Genomic DNA, 17500 nt, shown 5'->3' with positions numbered 1-17500 from the left:
GAGATTTGTAGATTGTTATGAGCACTGCCAGTGGTTGGGGGCATAGTGGCTTAAGTTTTCTTAGAGCTGCAAGTACTTTTGAAACCTTTCCGTTAACATCAAAGATATGGGGACCCCAAGATAGCGTTTCATCCACCTGTATACCATCCAAGGCATTTATATGAGTCAACTCTTTCTATTGCATGGCCATCAAGGCAAATATCTGTGTTACTAGGTAGTATATTTTGTGCCGAGTCCCAATGAACAAGCGTTTAGTTTTGACAACGTTAAGACTTAAGGGATTAGAATCAAGCCATTGTTTAAGGTTGCCTAAGTCACGTGTCGGGGATGAGAACAACTCATCAGGATCTTTTGATGCATACGTAAGGTTAGTATCGTCGGCATACATTCTTACATCAGACAAAAGGTTACACTGAGTTAGGCAAGTCGTTGATGTATAAGAAGAATAATAAGGGTTCAAGTATTGAGCCCTGGGGACCCCACACCGTATGCAGTTATTTTTTTTTTCCAGCGAGCTCAGATAAAAGGGAAAAATAATATAGCGTCGGATTCGGGGACCAAAGAAAACGCCAAAGCTGAATATACCAGCTGGCTAGTCGCCACATTTACGTCAGAAAGGGTTTTCCCAGACTCTCTCTTTTGTATGCACTTGAAACTCTCGACAAACTCTCGGTTGGCCAATACCGATCACTCTCATCGACTCTCATGAGCTCTCAAGAGTTTCAGCTTTCAACAGCTCTCGCTCTCGTTTGGCCAGGGCTAAGCCTTTGCTACCTATTTCTAACAATAAGGTAAGTGGGAGAGTTAGGGTTATGTTTTGGTGAGAGTAAATGCAGCTGGTTATCTTTACTTGATGAGCAGCATTTGGGGAACACTTTGTGACGTATGTTGTCTGTATTACAAGACATGAGTGATGTTAAAATAAGCCAGTTCGGAGTTTCAAAAAAACACGTGCGCGCGTCGGGATAAAAACAAGCATCTTTTGTTATGGAAATTGATTGCAGAAATTTGCATTCAAAATCTTTTGTATTTTTAATATATGCTTGATTTTATCCCGACGCGCGCACGTGTTTTTTGAAACTCCGAACTGGCTTATTGGGGAGAAGAGGAAAGGGACACTTCGTGACGCTTATTGAAATCCGCGTGCATCTAATTAGGGTTAGCCTCCTTCGCAGCCGTTTTTAGGCTCGTCCCTCCCGGGGAAGCCTAAAAACGGCTGCGAAGGAGGCTAAATTAGGGTAAATCCTGGCCCAAATCGTGTTCCGCCGCGTGGCGTAACGCATTCAGTAAGAAAATAAATAATAGTTTTGTCATTGGTCACTTACCTCTTAGTTGTTTAAACAGGTCATTTGATGTCCGTGGGAAGTTTATTTACAGACAACTTGCTGCGAAGTTGCCATTCAAAATTTGCACTTAAGTCAAATCGAAATAAGTGGACGTAGAACCATCACCAAGATTCCAAAAAAAAGGAAAACTTCCCAAGGGATATTGAAAACTTATAGAATGTTATTTACACACGATAATGTTCAAAGCTGACTAGCGTGTGGGGTCGTGCACCAATGACATCAAATCAACTTAACACATATCAACTCATATTGGTTTTTGAGGAGAGAGGAAACCCGGAGTACCCGGAGAAAAACCTCTCGGAACAGAGTAGAGTACCAACTCAACCCACATATGGCGTCGAGTCTGGGAATCGAACCCGGGTCACATTGGTGGGAGTGCTCTCACCACTTGACGTCTTTTTGCACATTTTCCCCGACATAAAAGTAGTCTGCGTAGCTGGCGGGATACTCTATTGCAGGATGATTTAAACACACGGAAGTTAGTCGATGGTTGATTCGTTGTGTTTTGGCCGCAAGTGAAAATTCAAAACTACTAGTCCCCATGCCAGTCGCGGCCAACAACCGACCAAAGCAGTCGTGCTCGCGAGTGTTCAAAGAATCCAGCGATAGAAAATCCCTCCAGCTACGCACGCTAAGAGTGACAGAACAATTACGTGCCGACGCACACTGAAAGCGGGTTTATTGATAATGTTAATTTCTTACTTTGCCAAACAAGAAAAAAAAAAAAAACGTAAATAAATGAATTAGTTATCTACTCCCAATGTTAGTTTCGACTCTCAACATGGGGTAGCTCCCCTTAATTCCAAACCCGCTTATCACCCCCCCCCCCCTCCCCCCTCCCACCCCCACCCAGGCATTTGTAAGCCATTTTCTTCATATTTGCTTCCCCAGGCCTGGTCATTTGCTAAGAGTGCGTTCCATTGTCTTATTCTGGAATACGAACGGGAAAGTTTACTTGTACAAATTACCTATTGGAGAATTTTAATATTTTGGAAAGGAGACCATAACCAGGAGCCTTCAACTCCAATACTTGGTCTACTGATGGAACGGCATTTTTCACAGATGAAGCTATTTTTAGATATGTTCTTAAAGGCGACTGTGTCACGAAATTTAGTTAAATTTAGCGACAGGGAACTGGCAGCCAAATAAAGCGAAACGTAAAAATAGTTACTTAAAACACTGAAGGAAGATTAGAATAAAACAGCAAATACGAAAGGGGTTTAGGAATGGGAAAAATTGAAGAAGATTAAACTGGATTGCAACTGAGCTTCATTTTTGAAAACTGTCCAGCTTAACAGTTTTTCAAAGTTTACCTGTGTTGTTTGTAACTTAAATTATGTATGCTCGACAGACATGTTTTTTTGTTACGAATCTTGGAGATATGTTGTTTAAAAGTAATTTCTGTGTTAACGTTAAGTCACATAGCGAGTACGGGTGAGTAATTGGTAGCCACACAAAAATAGCTCCATTGCCATAACACAGCACCTTTAAATACGATTTAGCTTGCACGAGTGACTGTTCTCAATCGCACGGGTAACAAATTCTCATGCAAGACTTGTGATTGGCTGGAAAGGTTTGGTTTTGCGGGAAAAAATATAAATCAATCTAAATATAACGACTCCGTCTGTAAAAAATGACATTCCCCCTGCGCAATGAAGTTGTAGGCTCCTACTAGGTGTGTTCCTGTACCACGTCAGATTTTTAAGATTGTTGTTGTTGTGACGTCTGATAAGTAACAAAACAACAATTTCAAATTACAGATATCACTCATTTATCTTGCCTTAATTTGTTGAAACGTTGACAACGCTATCCACGAGATTCATCGGTCACTCCACGTTGGATAAGCCACCCTACAGATTGTCATTTATCCAATGAATTGTAGTTTCTACCTTTCGAACTTGAGATTAGCTAAAGAACCGCCCCCTGTCATTTCCTCTTTGAGACAGAATACCTCTTCCACATTTTACTCGTCGACTTTTTACAGGTGCACCGAACGAAAATTATTTCCAAGATGCATAATAATAGGTCAAAAACGTACATGAAAACGCGAAGGAGTTCTTCGATTTTGCTATTAAAAAAAAGTGTTCCGCACCCCCAGGATGATTATGAGCAATGATTGCTCCCATGCAGCCAGATAGTGAGAGAAACTCCTAGCGAACCGACCTGGTGTCACTATTTCCCAGCCAGTAAAGAACTTCATCAATCTAAACCGCTCGCCAAAGCGGTCAAAACGGTTTTTTTCTTTTTCAACATGCGGTAAGTTGAACCAGCGGTAAGCTTCTCGTGCGCGAGTTCTCCTCCAGTCCTGCCCAGTTTCTGTTCTCATCCAGCCAGCACGGATTGAAGTGCTGCATATTTCAAGTTTCCCAGCGAAAGAGTATGAAAATTAATAACTTAGTATCCAGCTAAATTTCCACTGCGGAAAAGATATTTTGGCCAACCTCATCGTAGGGTGCCCCTGCTTTTACAGGATGGTTGTTTGTTTGTGTAGCAAGCGTTTTCGTACAAACAAAGGGATCATGAGGGTCTTGGTTCGTATGGGATCACTTGCTATCCAAACAAGATTTCCGTCACGTGAACCAAGTGTGGAGGCTCCCACAAGTCTCTCGGACTCCAGTGGCCAGATTGTGATCACCCCAAGGCCAACTGGAAGGCTGAAGAAAGGATCTCCGTCAGAGTAAAGAAAATTTGTAGGAAAAGAAAAGAAAATTTGTAGCACAGAGAAACTGATATGTATATTTTATCATATGACCCGTACGGCCCCGCGCGCGCTTTCAGTGCAAAACTATTGCGAAAATCCTCGTATGAGTGCCGTACGCGATGGCGCGAGCTGGGCCGGAGAAAGCCGTCCGGCCCTGCTAGGATCGCGTACGGCCCTCATACGGGGATTTTCTAAATAGTTTTGCTATGAAAGCGCGCGCGAGATGCGAACTAAAACAACTTCGTTGTTATATAAATCCCGACTTTTCAAAATGAGAGACGTAAGTGAAGATTCCGAATTTTGCTACCCGTAAAAAAAAAAAAAAAGGAAAAGCGCGGTGGTCATATGATAAAATGCTTGACTGAGGTGGGTCGGGCCGGACGGGAAAATATTTGGCCCTCGGTCCGTAAGCCATGGCGCTCGGTCCGTAAGCCATGACCTCGGGCCAAATATTTTCCCGTCCGGCCCTCCCACTGAGTCAATAAGTACATAAAACTCAACACCTAGATTGGACGTTAGTCCATTTACCTTTCCCGCATATGAAAGTTCCACCTCACGGCCTTTGATTGCTTCAATACTGTGAATACTGTGGAAATTAAGTTTCTTTTTTCCATTTACTTTCTCGAAGGTTGAGCGGTTTGATGGCATTTTCAGGTCTTTCAGGGGAAGATGATAATCTGAGGCTGACGTTACTTGAAAAATCGACTGTGATACTGATGGCGAATGTTTCGATGATTCGTGTCACGATACAATGATCTTGTTCGATTCTCGTTTAGGAACCACGGCCCGCACGGGCCTGGGAACAACTTCCTTCCCAGTGCCCACTCCACTGAAACTTCGTGCTTCCGTCTAAAGTGTTTCTGGTTGCATTCTCTCACGGTGTTTGTAGTTTTATTCAGCTAGTTCGTCGGTTTCTCGCTGTACTGGAGAACCACTCACGAAAGTCTCCACCTTTCCTTTATTGCACTGCTTTACTTTATCCTGGCTTTTGCCCTTTTCCTTACACCAACCTTGTTTTTGCACACAAATTTACTATCCAGTTTTTACCGGTACAATTTTGTCGAATTTGTGCCTGGTTGACTGACTTCGCCTCGAACGCGATAACTCGTGAGGGAAAACCATAGGGCGCCAACACGTGAGAACAATGTGTAAGTTTCATATTCATGTCAATTAATTTAGAACAGCACCAGTACCACCCAGTTTGGGCCTAAAATTTTCAGATTCTCCATTCGATCCTTGCTTTAAAGTAGTATCATGGTAATTATCCGTTTTATTTTGACCATAAATTTACTAAATCAATTTTCAGTGACTTTTTCATTCTGAAATTGCTTCTGAAGTTTATCTACCGACGTTTTCAAGTTGGCATTCCTCTTGGCTACGCGTAACCAAAAACACTTAAGAATGGTTCTGTGAGCTACAATAGCCGGCCGTTTTGAAAAAAAAATTGGCGATTAACTTTCGTTTGCCACCGATAAGTAGGTCTCCTTTGCCTTCCATATTTTGACTAACAATCCATGGCACTGCATACCCTTTAAGTAGCATTCGATCTGCCTATGCTCATCTGTAGTTCAAATCTCTTTCGTTTATTAAGGATCTTCATATGTAGAGCTACATCCCTATATTTTACGCCCACAAACAGATAACTTTACAGATGAAATGCCTATACCAAGTAAAAAAAAGTTGGATCAAGAAGATCCACATACATAATTTTCGACAGCAAATAAATACGACGAGAACAAATATTGCAATACCTTGCCACAAAAAAAGAAACAAATACGGCCGCAAAGCCCACTTTCTCCACTGTAAGCGCAATTGATCTTTAGGCCCCAGTTGTTCAAACGATGGATAGCGCTATTCGCCGGATATCCACCTTTTTTGAGCAACTGGGTTCCAAAATGATAATAATGCTTTGAAATTTACATCATCCTAGCGTTGACAGATGAACGGCAACCAGTGAGAGCTGGTAAGGAGTTAATTAATAAAGCTGTTGCTTTGCTTGCACGGTGTACGAAGGAATACAACAATTCTTTTATGTACCAATATTGCGATTTGGAACTGGGGTTAAAGTGCCCTGTTGAAGGATTTGAACATTCTTGCATATTTTGGTTTTACAGGAAAACCCGGTTTTATCAAACGCGTTGATGAAGGTCGAATGACCACCGTGATTGATTTGGAAATCTGACGTTTCGAGCGTTAGCCCTTCGTCTCTGACGATCACTTTTCCATTTCCTCTATAACACGCACTTCAAAAGGGAAGTGATGACTGGTTTTGTACGACATTCATCGCACCCACACTGCATTTTTCGAGAGAGACACACTTCTTGCACAGTAGTCAGCTGTTTTTACAACTATACGAAATATTTCAGCACAAATTTCGATCAGGTGAGACGTTCACGTGTACAAGTTGATGTAAATTGACGATTTGCCCCAGTTTTATTCCCACTAGCTGCACGAGACCGCCATAAACTAGCCCCCACCCCGTACTTAAGAACTTGAACTTAGACATGATCATGCCCAAGTTGATAGTAGCTGGTATAACTGAAAACCTTCTTCCCCTTAACAAAGGACAAAGAATGTAAATAATTGCATTTTAATAGCAGAAAAACAAATTATAATCGGGAGGATTGACAATTTGTCGGTACCTCAAAAAGAATAACGAGGGGTTGAAACTTTGTTGTCGTCTGTCAAGAAAAAATCTGAAACCCCAGTGGCAAAAAATCACTAACCTCAAAACATAGAAAGAGAAGAAGAACTTGAACTTTCTTCAGTTCCCGATATTTCCAACGCATTCTTCGAAAAATATACCATGGCATTCAAAGACTTGAAAGCGTAACATAGCGGTAAAAGCTAAAAAAAAGGTTATTTTTACATTCGATCAGCGCAACCACTCTCGGTATGATCGAAAAGCGTGCTTACACTGGAACGGATCAAGGTGCAAGCAAGTTCAAGGAAACAAAAATTCGCCTGTTCGATATACACATAGTTTGATGCAGGAAACGAGGCAAAAAATAAACCAGGGATTCGTTTATTTTAAGGTTAAGAGGATAAGGCGAACACTGTCATTTCCCCGCAGAGTGGTCATAACTCCACAAGGATGAGAAGAAAGCTGTTACGAGACCAGCTAACGTTAGCCGAACCTCCTACGGGACAGGGCCTGAAAGCGCGCACACGCCAATAGACTTTACCGTAACCAATCACTAGTTTATTTACCCACACCACGTCTAAAAAAGTACGTTCAAAATACGTACTTGCTACTAAAAGGTACAAGAGTAAATGAAATCTTATTCTTAACTACAACTACATATTACAAGCCATCAAACTCCATCACTATTTCTATCATAACCCAAGTTATTCTCGCATTTTGATTTGTTCTTGCCATGATCTATTGGAGGACAGACGCACAATTGACGTCACCATCAGCTTTTCTGCGAATAAAGTTTAATTCTTTATTCTATAAAACAAATAGATTCCATGTTGCCGCGCGTGTGGTAAGAACATCAGTGACACACTCGGCTATCGCCTCGTGTGCCACTTTTTTGTTGTTACCAGATTTTGACGTCATCTGTGATCTATTACTGAACAGACGCACGGCAACATGGAATCTATTTGTTAAATACATCATTACAACACAATTAAAATGCACTATATGTACAAAAAGAAGATAATCGTCATAACACAACCACTTATAAAATTGCATAAACAATTTAGACACCTTAAATTGAATATCGTTAACTTTCCTCATAAATGTCTCAAGGTTTTCGTGTGCAAGTATACGAATTGCTTATCCAATAAACAATGAACTTAGGCCGACTTATAAATTAACCCCACTAACTCTTAAATGATAGTTTGACTCTCTAACAAATTCTTCTGTGCTCTAATTTACTAATATTTAACGTGATGATGATTTGCCGTATCGTCGAAGGAACCTCAAGATATAAAAAAAAAATACACGTTAAATTGTTTTTACTTGGGTTCTACCAACACCCTAAAGAAGAGAGATGCAATATTCAAAATACGGCGTCACAAAGGTTTATATGGACCTATTACAACATCAGCTGGCATAACGCGGCTAAAGAGCCAATGATTAAGTGTATGCCTTCTTGAGCTGTGGCGCACAGGAAAAGCAACTGCATGGTTTAACGGAGTGGGGAGGAACAGATTTGGGAGGAGGGAGAAATGGCCCAAAAAAAAAAAAATTGGGAGGAGGGATAAATAAGGGGAAAAAGTATCCATCAGGCTTAACAGCGATGTAAGTGGTGATATTGACGATTTGGATGAATGAGCGACAGTAAGACGAAGAATGTATTTTAACCCACGAAAATGGTATTGAAAGTGGCAAGGTGATCATAAGTATGCTCATTCCGTGACCTAAATTCACATTAGCTTGCAGCTTGTTCGTTCTTTCTTTTGCTTCTTTAGTCATTTCCGGTTGTGTAACTCGAACTTGTTGATTCTTCCTCGCGTGAAGATAACTCTTGTTGTTTCTTCATTAAGACCTCTTTGCTCCGCCATTCCTCTTCAGCCTTTCGCACATCCTATTCTAAGCTTTTGACGCTGTCCCAACGCACTAAAGAAGTTTCAACCTCTGAGAAAGACTCAACCTCTAATAAATCTTTTGTTGGCTGAATATCACGAGGGGTCTCTCCATTGTAGTTCCTAAGGTGGATATTGCATCCGGATTCAATCAACAATTGTGAAATGTCAGAACATCCATGAAGACCGCATAGATGAAGAGGAGTATTTCCCTCGGCCCAGTCTGGAATATTCGGATTCGCCTTGTTTTCAAGCAATAGCTTGACCAGAGATACGTCTTTTTTGGTGACTGCGTTATGAAGAGGAGTTTCTCCCCCACCGGTCCCGAATATTCACATCCGCCTCGTTTTCAAGCAATAGCTTGACGAGAGATGCGTTCCTTTGGGCGACTGCTTTATGAAGAGGGGCCTCTCCCGACCAGTCTCGAATATTCACATCCACCTTGTTTTGAAGCAATAGCTTGACGAGAGATATGTTCTTTTGGGTGACTGCTTTATGAAGAGGGGCTTCTCCGTTTTCGTCTTGAATATTCACATCCGCCTTGTTTTCAAGCAATAGCATGACAAGAGGCACGTCTTTTTGGATGACTGCTCTGTGAAGAGGGGTTTTTCTTGACCAGTCTCGAATATCCACATCCGCCTTGTTTTCAAGCAATAGCTTCACGAGAGGTTCGGCCTTTTGGGCGACTGCTTTATGAAGAGAGCCTTCTCCCGACTGGTCGCCAATATTCACATCCGCCTTGTTTTCAAGTAATAGCTTGACGAGAGGTGCGTCTATTTGGGTGACTGCTTTATGAAGAGGGGTTTCTCCCTCTTCGTCTTTAATATTCACACCCGCCTTGTTTTCAAGCAATAACATGACGATAGGTACGTCCTTTTGGGTGACTGCTTTATGAAGAGGGGTTTCTCTTGACCAGTCTCGAATATCCACATCTGCCTTGTTTTGAAGCAATAGCTTGACGAGAGATACGTTCTTTTGGGTGACTGCTTTATGAAGAGGGGCTTCTCCCGACCCGTCTCGAATATTAACATCCACGTCGTTTGCAAGCAATAGCTCGACGAGAGGTACGTCAATTCGGGTGACTGCTTTATGAAGACGGGTTTCTCCCGACCAGTCTTGAAGATACACATCCTCCTTGTTTTCAAGCAATGGCTTGATGAGAGGTTCGTCCTTTTGGGCGCCTGCTTTATGAAGAGGGGTTTCTTTCCACCGGTCTCCAATATTCACACACACCTTGTTTTCAAGCAGTAGCTTGACCAGAGGTACGTCCTTTTGGATGACTGCTTTATGAAGAGGGGTTTCTCTCCACCGGTCTCCAATATTCACACCCGCCTTGTTTTCAAGCAATAGCTTGACCAGAGGTACGTCCTTTTGGGTGACTGCTTTATGAAGAGGGGTTTCTCCCGACTGGTCTCCAATATTCACATCCGCCTTGTTTTCAAGCAATAGCTTGATGAGAGGTACGTCCTTTTGGGTGACTGCTTTATGAAGAGGAGTTTCTCCCGACCGGTTTCGAATATTCACATCCGCCTTGTTTTCAAGCAATACCTTGATGAGAGGTTCGTCCTTTTGGGTGACTGCTTTATGAAGAGGGGTTTCTCCCGACCTGTCTCGAATATCCACACCCGCCTTGTTTTCAAGCAATAGCTTGGCTAGAGGTTCGTCCTTTTGGGTGACTGCTTTATGAAGAGGGGTTTTTCCCCACCGGTCTCCAATATTCACAACCGCCTTGTTTTCAAGCAATACCTTGACGAGAGATACGTCCTTTTGGATGACTGCTTTATGAAGAGGGGTTATTCCCGACCCGTCTCCAGTATTCACATCCGCCTTGTTTTCAAGCAATACGTTGACGAGAGATACGTCCTTTTGGGTGACTGCTTTATGAAGAGGGGTTTCACCCGACCGGTTTCGAATATTCACATCCGCCTTGTTTTCAAGCAATGCCTTGACGAGAGGTTCGTGCTTTTGGGTGACTGCTTTATGAAGAGGGGTTTCTCCCGACCAGTCTCTAATATACACACTCGCCTTGTTTTCAAGCAATAGCTTCACGAGAGGTTCGTCCTTTTGGGTGATTGCTTCATCAAGAGGGGTTTTTCCCGACCAGTCTCGAATATCCACATCCGCCTTGTGTTCAAGCAATAGATATACGAGAGGTACGTCCTATTGGGTGACTGCCGGATGAAGAGGGGTTTTTTCCCGACCAGGTTGGAATATTCACATCCGTCTTGTTTTCAAGCAATAGCTTCACGAGAGGTTCGGCCTTTTGGGCGACTGCTTTATGAAGAGAGCCTTCTCCCGACCGGTCTCGGATATTCACATCCGCCTTGTTTTCAAGCAATAGCTTCACGAGAGGTTTGTCCTTTTGGACGACTGCTTTATGAAGAGGGGTTTCTCCCGACCGGTCTCGGATATTCACATCCGCCTTGTTTTCAAGTAATAGTTTGATGAGAGGTACATCCATTTGGGTGACTGCTTTATGAATAGGGGTTTCTCCGTTTTCGTCTTGAATATTCACATCCGCCTTGTTTTCAAGCAATAGCATGACAAGAGGCACGTCTTTTGGATGACTGCTCTGTGAAGAGGGGTTTTTCTTGACCAGTCTCGAATATCCACATCCGCCTTGTTTTCAAGCAATAGCTTCACGAGAGGTTCGGCCTTTTGGGCGACTGCTTTATGAAGAGAGCCTTCTCCCGACCGGTCTCGGATATTCACATCCGCCTTGTTTTCAAGTAATAGTTTGACGAGAGGTACATCCATTTGGGTGACCGCTTTATGAAGAGGGGTTTCTCCGTTTTCGTCTTGAATATTAACATCCGCCTTGTTTTCAAGCAATAGCTTGACGAGAGGTACGTCCTTTCGGATGACTGCTTTATGAAGAGGGGTTTCTCCCGACCAGTCTCGAATATCCACATCCGCCTTGTTTTCAAGCAATAGCTTGGCGAGAGGTACGTCCTTTTGGCTTACTGCTTTATAAAGAGGGGTTTCTTCCGACCAGTCTCGAATAGTCACCTTGCTTCTCAGTTTGGTGTGAAATCCAGCATTAACAAGCAACTGTGAAATGTTGAAGTAGCCTTGACGGACAGACAACAACAGCGGTGAATTTCCCTCATTGTCCTGAATATTCACTTCAGCTCCATGCTCCAAAAGCAGTCCAGTCACCACATAATTATTGCTAGAAGCTGCAAAAAGCAAAGGTCCCTGCTTACCTGGGGCTGTTTGAGCATTTACGTCTGCCCCAAGATCAATCAGGGTCTTGATTAACACACCAGAGGACATCCCACTCGCCAACAGCAATGGTGTGATGTTGCTCTTTGCAGCGACATTGACATCAATACCATCATTCAAAACGAGCTCAATCACCTTTTCTACATCACCGCTCTTGGCGCACGAGTGCAGCTCATTTAGTGTTTCATCAATCTCAACCAATCTTTGGTACAGTTTTTCAATATCAGAATGACCTGGTTTCCTGCAATCAAGGGCTGATAGAATATCAACTGCTGATTTGCCACGAAAAATGGACGCGTTATTACTTATTGTTTGAAATTTCATCTCTTCCACAAAGTTCTCTAGATAGTTACTTGCTTTGTAAACACTGTCATAGTCTCCCTGTAAGACAGCTGCCTGTAGTAGATTAAATCCTGAATAGCTGTCCGTACGCAAAAAAGCCCTTTTTGTAGATGTCCTGAGACTGAGCTGCAACAAAACGTGTCAAGCATCAATTAACTTCGTAACAACAGTATTATAATTACGCCATGGATAACGAGGCCCACGCAAGCCTTCCCTTTGAATTAGACTTTTTGATAAAAGCCCCTCTCTTCTTCCTTTGGGACATTTCATGCATCTCAGTTGACCATCTCCAAGTCAGTTAGAAAAATGGTTTGAGTTAAGTTGAAAAACCTGTTTACATTTTTCGTATTTAAGTGACGTATTTACATTCGGCGGAACTAAACTGTAAGTGGCAGTGACATAGAATGTAAATATATTTTAAATGCTATGTAACGCATTTTTCCCACTTGGCACGTAGTGTTGTGGCTGTAGCATACAACACAGTTTTAATTATTTACGGCAAAGTGTCACACGTGCGCTATTTCAGTTTATAAGTTTTACGTTCGTTAAATTTCAAATAGCATTAAGTGTTATTTGCGCAAGCCACCTTAGTTAATGTACGTTTTTAAGTTGTTTTGGTCCATTCAAGCTGACCATTTGCTTACCCGTTGCTAAGCTGTGTACAGTAAGTACAATGGGGCCTTTGCAGCTGGCGATCACGTGGTACAAAAGCCGCCTTACTAGAGAGCAAATTGCGCACTGGGACATCTAAAACAAAGAAAATTTAAATTAAGTTGCGTGGTTTTAGATGTTCCTGTGTGCAATTTGCTCTCCAATATGGCGGCTTTTGTACCAAGTGATCAACAGCTGCAAAGGGCCCATTTGGTAAACAGAAGTGTAATGTTTGTCTAATACGCGTCATAGAGCTAAGTGTGTAGACAATTTTAATGAGGCCTTTCATGTAATTTTTCTATTCATTTTCTACATTTGTAAGGCCGTGCATTAAGTGACTTTTTACTTAAGATTTTAGATCCAATTTGATGAAATTTATTAAAATAGGATTCTGATCTTCGTATAAACATAACAACTTTCTTTAATTTTCCAGACATGTTTCGACGGTACATCCGTCATGTTCAGTGTTACATATTTTGAAATCGCCGTTGAATTTAAAGCGCGCGCGATCTTATAAACTTCGTTACATTGCGTTGTCAATATTGCGTATTAAATCAAAACAGAACAAAACAAAAATTTAAGGTGATTCCCGGGTAAAAGAACCCGTCATAGATTTCCGATGAAACTTGGTATGATGACATTACAGTACAAGGAGATATTACAAAGGTAATAAAAAGAGGGGGTCACCGTGCTTGTTTTCATGCCACGATGCTGACAAATATGGTTATTTAGGTGACTTTTGGTTATCTCAGTGCACAACAAACAAGATCGATTATTTTTCAATGCGGCGTGCTATATCACACAGAGTTCGACTTTCTTTGATTGCTTATTCATCTACGTCCCAGAAAAAATGGCTTCAAATACCCTGCATTATTAATTGATATTTTTATCCTTTAAAGGAAACATAATTTGGACTTGCTCTGCTGGGCCCGTTACGTCTCTATCTGTAGCATTTATTTCATTTGCCAAAAAAGTAGCTATAGATTTCTGCCAAATTTTTTCTCAGTTATTGCGGATATTGTTCTCATTGAATTTATAAAATAAAAAGTGGGGGTCACCGTGCTCGTTTAAGAGAAAAGGAGCTTTTATCTCGCTATCGAGCTTAGTTTGAGGGAAATCCCTTATGTTTTGTACGCGCGCGCGCTCATGTGCGCGTGCTGATGACACAAAAATCGTGCGCAGAAGGAATGCGCAATGCAAAACCAGGGAATCACCTTAAATGAGTGACGCTTGGTTCCTTACAGGGAAAGAGTCAGATTAATGTGTTTCACCTGCTGGTTGAGATCGGGCTTCTCCCATTTTATATACATGGATTCCTTAAGCTTCACTTGGTACTTAGTGGCTGCAGAGTCCAGGATCTCGAAGCAATCCGGTGTGCAGGATGCCTTACAAAACTCTGAACTCTGCAGATGTTTAAAAACGTTCGAAGATCTGTCTGAAAGTAAGTGCTCGCGCACTCGTGTGGAGAAGTGTCGGCTGGTTTCACCAACATAACAAGCATTACAACTTGCACACGAAAATTTATAGACCACACGCGTGCGAAGCCCTACAGGGACAGCATCTTTCACATTAAAAAGATTCCTGACTTTGAAAGTAGTGAAGACTAACCTTATATCAATAGGTTTACATAACCGATTAGCAAGTTTGCGTATACTCCTCTGTGCCGTGACTGAAAAGTGCCCAACGTAAGGGATTTTAAAGAAAATACTTAGGTGTTTCCTGGGGCTCGATTCCTGATTGAGACTGTGTTTTCCCTCCCTTGACTGCTGTCTGAATATATTTAGAAATATATTTGTTGATAAGGTTCTCAGGGAAGAGATTCCTCCGCAGAATGACAGACAATTTTTGAAGGTCAGTATGGAACCCCATCCAAGTGTTGTTTATCTTAAAAGTTCTATCAATCAAGGTTTTGATTAACCCCAATTTGTAGGTAAAGGGGCAAAAACTCAGATAACTGGTGAGCAAACCTGTGGAAGTTTTTTTCCGGTAAACGGTGGTTACACTTTGGTGCGGGTCAGTGCTATTGATTAGAACATCTAGGAAAGGTAGAACATGGTCAGCTTTCCGTTCCATTGTAAAGCGTATATTGGGGTGTTGATTGTTGATGTAATTGAAGAAAAGGGTTGCATCCCGTTCAAAGCGGAAAAGGCAAAATGTATCGTCTACGTAGCGACGATAGAATAAGACCTCTGAATCCCCGTATTGATCCAACCATATATTCTCATGGTGACCCATAAAGAGATTAGCGAGAACAGGGGCAAGGGGGTACCCCATGGCTACACCATCCACCTGGTCATAGAAGTTACCCTTGAACAGGAAGTGAGTTTCCTTGGTAGCAAACTCAAACAACCTTTTAAGCTCATGTTTACTAAGTTTCAAACCTGGGTTACCCTCAGTTATATACTTGACGGCAAGGTTAATACAATCATCTAGAGGGATGTTGGTGAAGAGGCTTTCAACATCGAAGGACACCATAAACATCCCATGCAAAGATAGCTCATTGATTTCCTTCACAAAAGTGAAGGAATCTGAAGCAATGAATGTGGATGGAATATGAGGTTGGAGTAGATTACTTAAGTATTTGGCCAAGCTGTAGTTGTAGGTGCCTATGGAGGAAACTATGGGCCGAAATGGTGGGGTGGAATTTGGCGCTCGTGGTTTGTGCATCTTAGGGAGACCATAGATCCTAGCAGGCTGGGATCCACTTGGATAAATGGCCTCATAAACTTCAATGCAACGAAGTTTGTAAGATCGCGCGCGCTTTAAATTCAACGGCGATTTCAAAATATGTGACACTGAAGATGACGGATGTACCGTCGAAACATGTCTGGAAAATTAAAGAAAGTTGTTATGTTTATGCGACTATCTATATTGTTGCTGCTATCTAGACCTTTTGATTCTGATCTTCTTACTTGGCGTCTTTGGTGAACGGAATGTTACAGTTCTAGGGTGCAATGGGCAGCCAATGTACCTTGTTAAGGTTGGACTGTTGTAATGTACTCATCTTACTTAGTTCTCGAACTTTCAAAAGTTTATTTTTGCTAACTTAAGGCTTTTCTGTTGATTAAAATGCACCTAAACTCAATATTTTTCGTTCTTAATATACAGTGTAAATCTCCCTTTTTTATCTTAATTAACCCTTTCACCGCCGAGGGCTTCCCCATTGACGAGTAAAATCGTCTGACGTTAGACAGTAAAATCTGTAAGTGTTAAATTGCATTTTTGGCGGTGAAAGGGTTAACTGGGAACATAGCTTTTGAGCGAACCTAGATGATGTTAACTGGGAACATAGCTATTGAGCTAACCTTGATGTCGTTAACCCTTTCACCGCCGAGGGCTTCCCCATTGACAAGTAAAATCGTCTGGCGTTAGACAGAGTAAAATCTGTAAATGTTAATTTGCATTTTGGCGCTGAAAGGGTTAACTGGGAACATAGTTTTTGAGCGAACCTAGATGTTGTTAACTGGGAACATAGCTTTTGAGCGAACCTAGATGTTGTTAACCCTTTCACTGCCGAGGGCTCCCCCATTGACGAGTAAAATCGTCTGGCGTTAGACAGAGTAAAATCTGTAAGTGTTAATTTGCATTTTTGGCGGTCAAAGGGTTAACTGGGAACATAGCTTTTGAGCGAACCTAGATGTTGTTAACCCTTTCACCGCCGAGGGCTTCCCCATTGACGAGTAAAATCGTCTGGCGTTAGACAGAGTAAAATCTGTAAATGTTAATTTGCATTTTGGCGGTGAAAGGGTTAACTGGGAACATAGCTTTTGAGCGAACCTAGATGTTGTTAACCCTTTCACCGCCAAGGGCTCCCCCATTGACGAGTAAAATCGTCTGGCGTTAGACAGAGTAAAATCTGTAAGTGTTAATTTGCATTTTTGGCGGTCAAAGGGTTAACTGGGAACATAGCTTTTGAGCGAACCTAGATGATGTTAACTGGGAACATAGCTTTTGAGCGAACCTAGATGTTGTTAACCCTTTCACCGCCGAGGGCTTCCCCATTGACAAGTAAAATCGTCTGGCGTTAGACAGAGTAAAATCTATAAGTGTCAAATTGCATTTTTGGCGGTGAAAGGGTTAATTTATCTTGTAATCACCTCTCTCTCTCCCCCAGAGGTTGGTGCGCTTTAGTGTTGTATTAAAGTGGTACTACGACCACAAAAACAATTATTTTTTTCCTTTGGATTTCAAAACTATGTTAACTAAACACTAAGTGACCCAAGTCTTAAGTTCTGATATAAAAAAGACACCTGCTTATTTTAACTGGAATTTTCTTATTTATTGGTCCGCCATTACTAACTTAAAATTTTGAGAGAGCTGGGTAGAGGATAAAAGACTCACTAGTTTAAGAATGCAACGCATGTGTACGCGGCTGAATTAATATGCAGCACGGGAGTTTCGGGCTTTCAGATTTTTAAACTTGTGTTTTTCATATAAATAAGTTGCGTTTTCACCCTGAAATTTTAAGCTAGTTAGTAAATGACGTCACTTTCCCTCGATCCAACCCTCTGAGGTCCAATCGCTCAATTTTGAACGTGAGTAATGGTGGACCGTGAAATCCAAGACTTACACTCAAAATAAATAGCCTTTAGATAAAAATCAAAGCTCCAAAGATAAAGACAGTAAATTAACTCCGTGCAAAATTCACGTTATTGTCTTATTGCCTGAAGTATTTCTCGCAAGACGGACAAATTTTAAATCA

General features: G+C 41.7%; 1 protein-coding gene and 1 pseudogene across 1 annotated transcript in view; both read right to left on the bottom strand.

Moving 5' to 3' along the window:
* The window catches only part of LOC138037597 (uncharacterized), a 138469-nt gene that overhangs the window by 104405 nt on the left and 16564 nt on the right, over nt 1–17500 (bottom strand). The window lies entirely within an intron of this gene.
* LOC138049389 (serine/threonine-protein phosphatase 6 regulatory ankyrin repeat subunit B-like) overlaps nt 8875–17500 on the bottom strand; it is a 17011-nt pseudogene continuing 8385 nt past the window's right edge.

This window comes from Montipora capricornis, chromosome 1 (assembly GCF_036669925.1).
Source record: "Montipora capricornis isolate CH-2021 chromosome 1, ASM3666992v2, whole genome shotgun sequence".
NCBI classification, from domain to species: domain Eukaryota; kingdom Metazoa; phylum Cnidaria; class Anthozoa; order Scleractinia; family Acroporidae; genus Montipora; species Montipora capricornis.
This window is presented reverse-complemented; position numbering and strand designations above follow the sequence as displayed.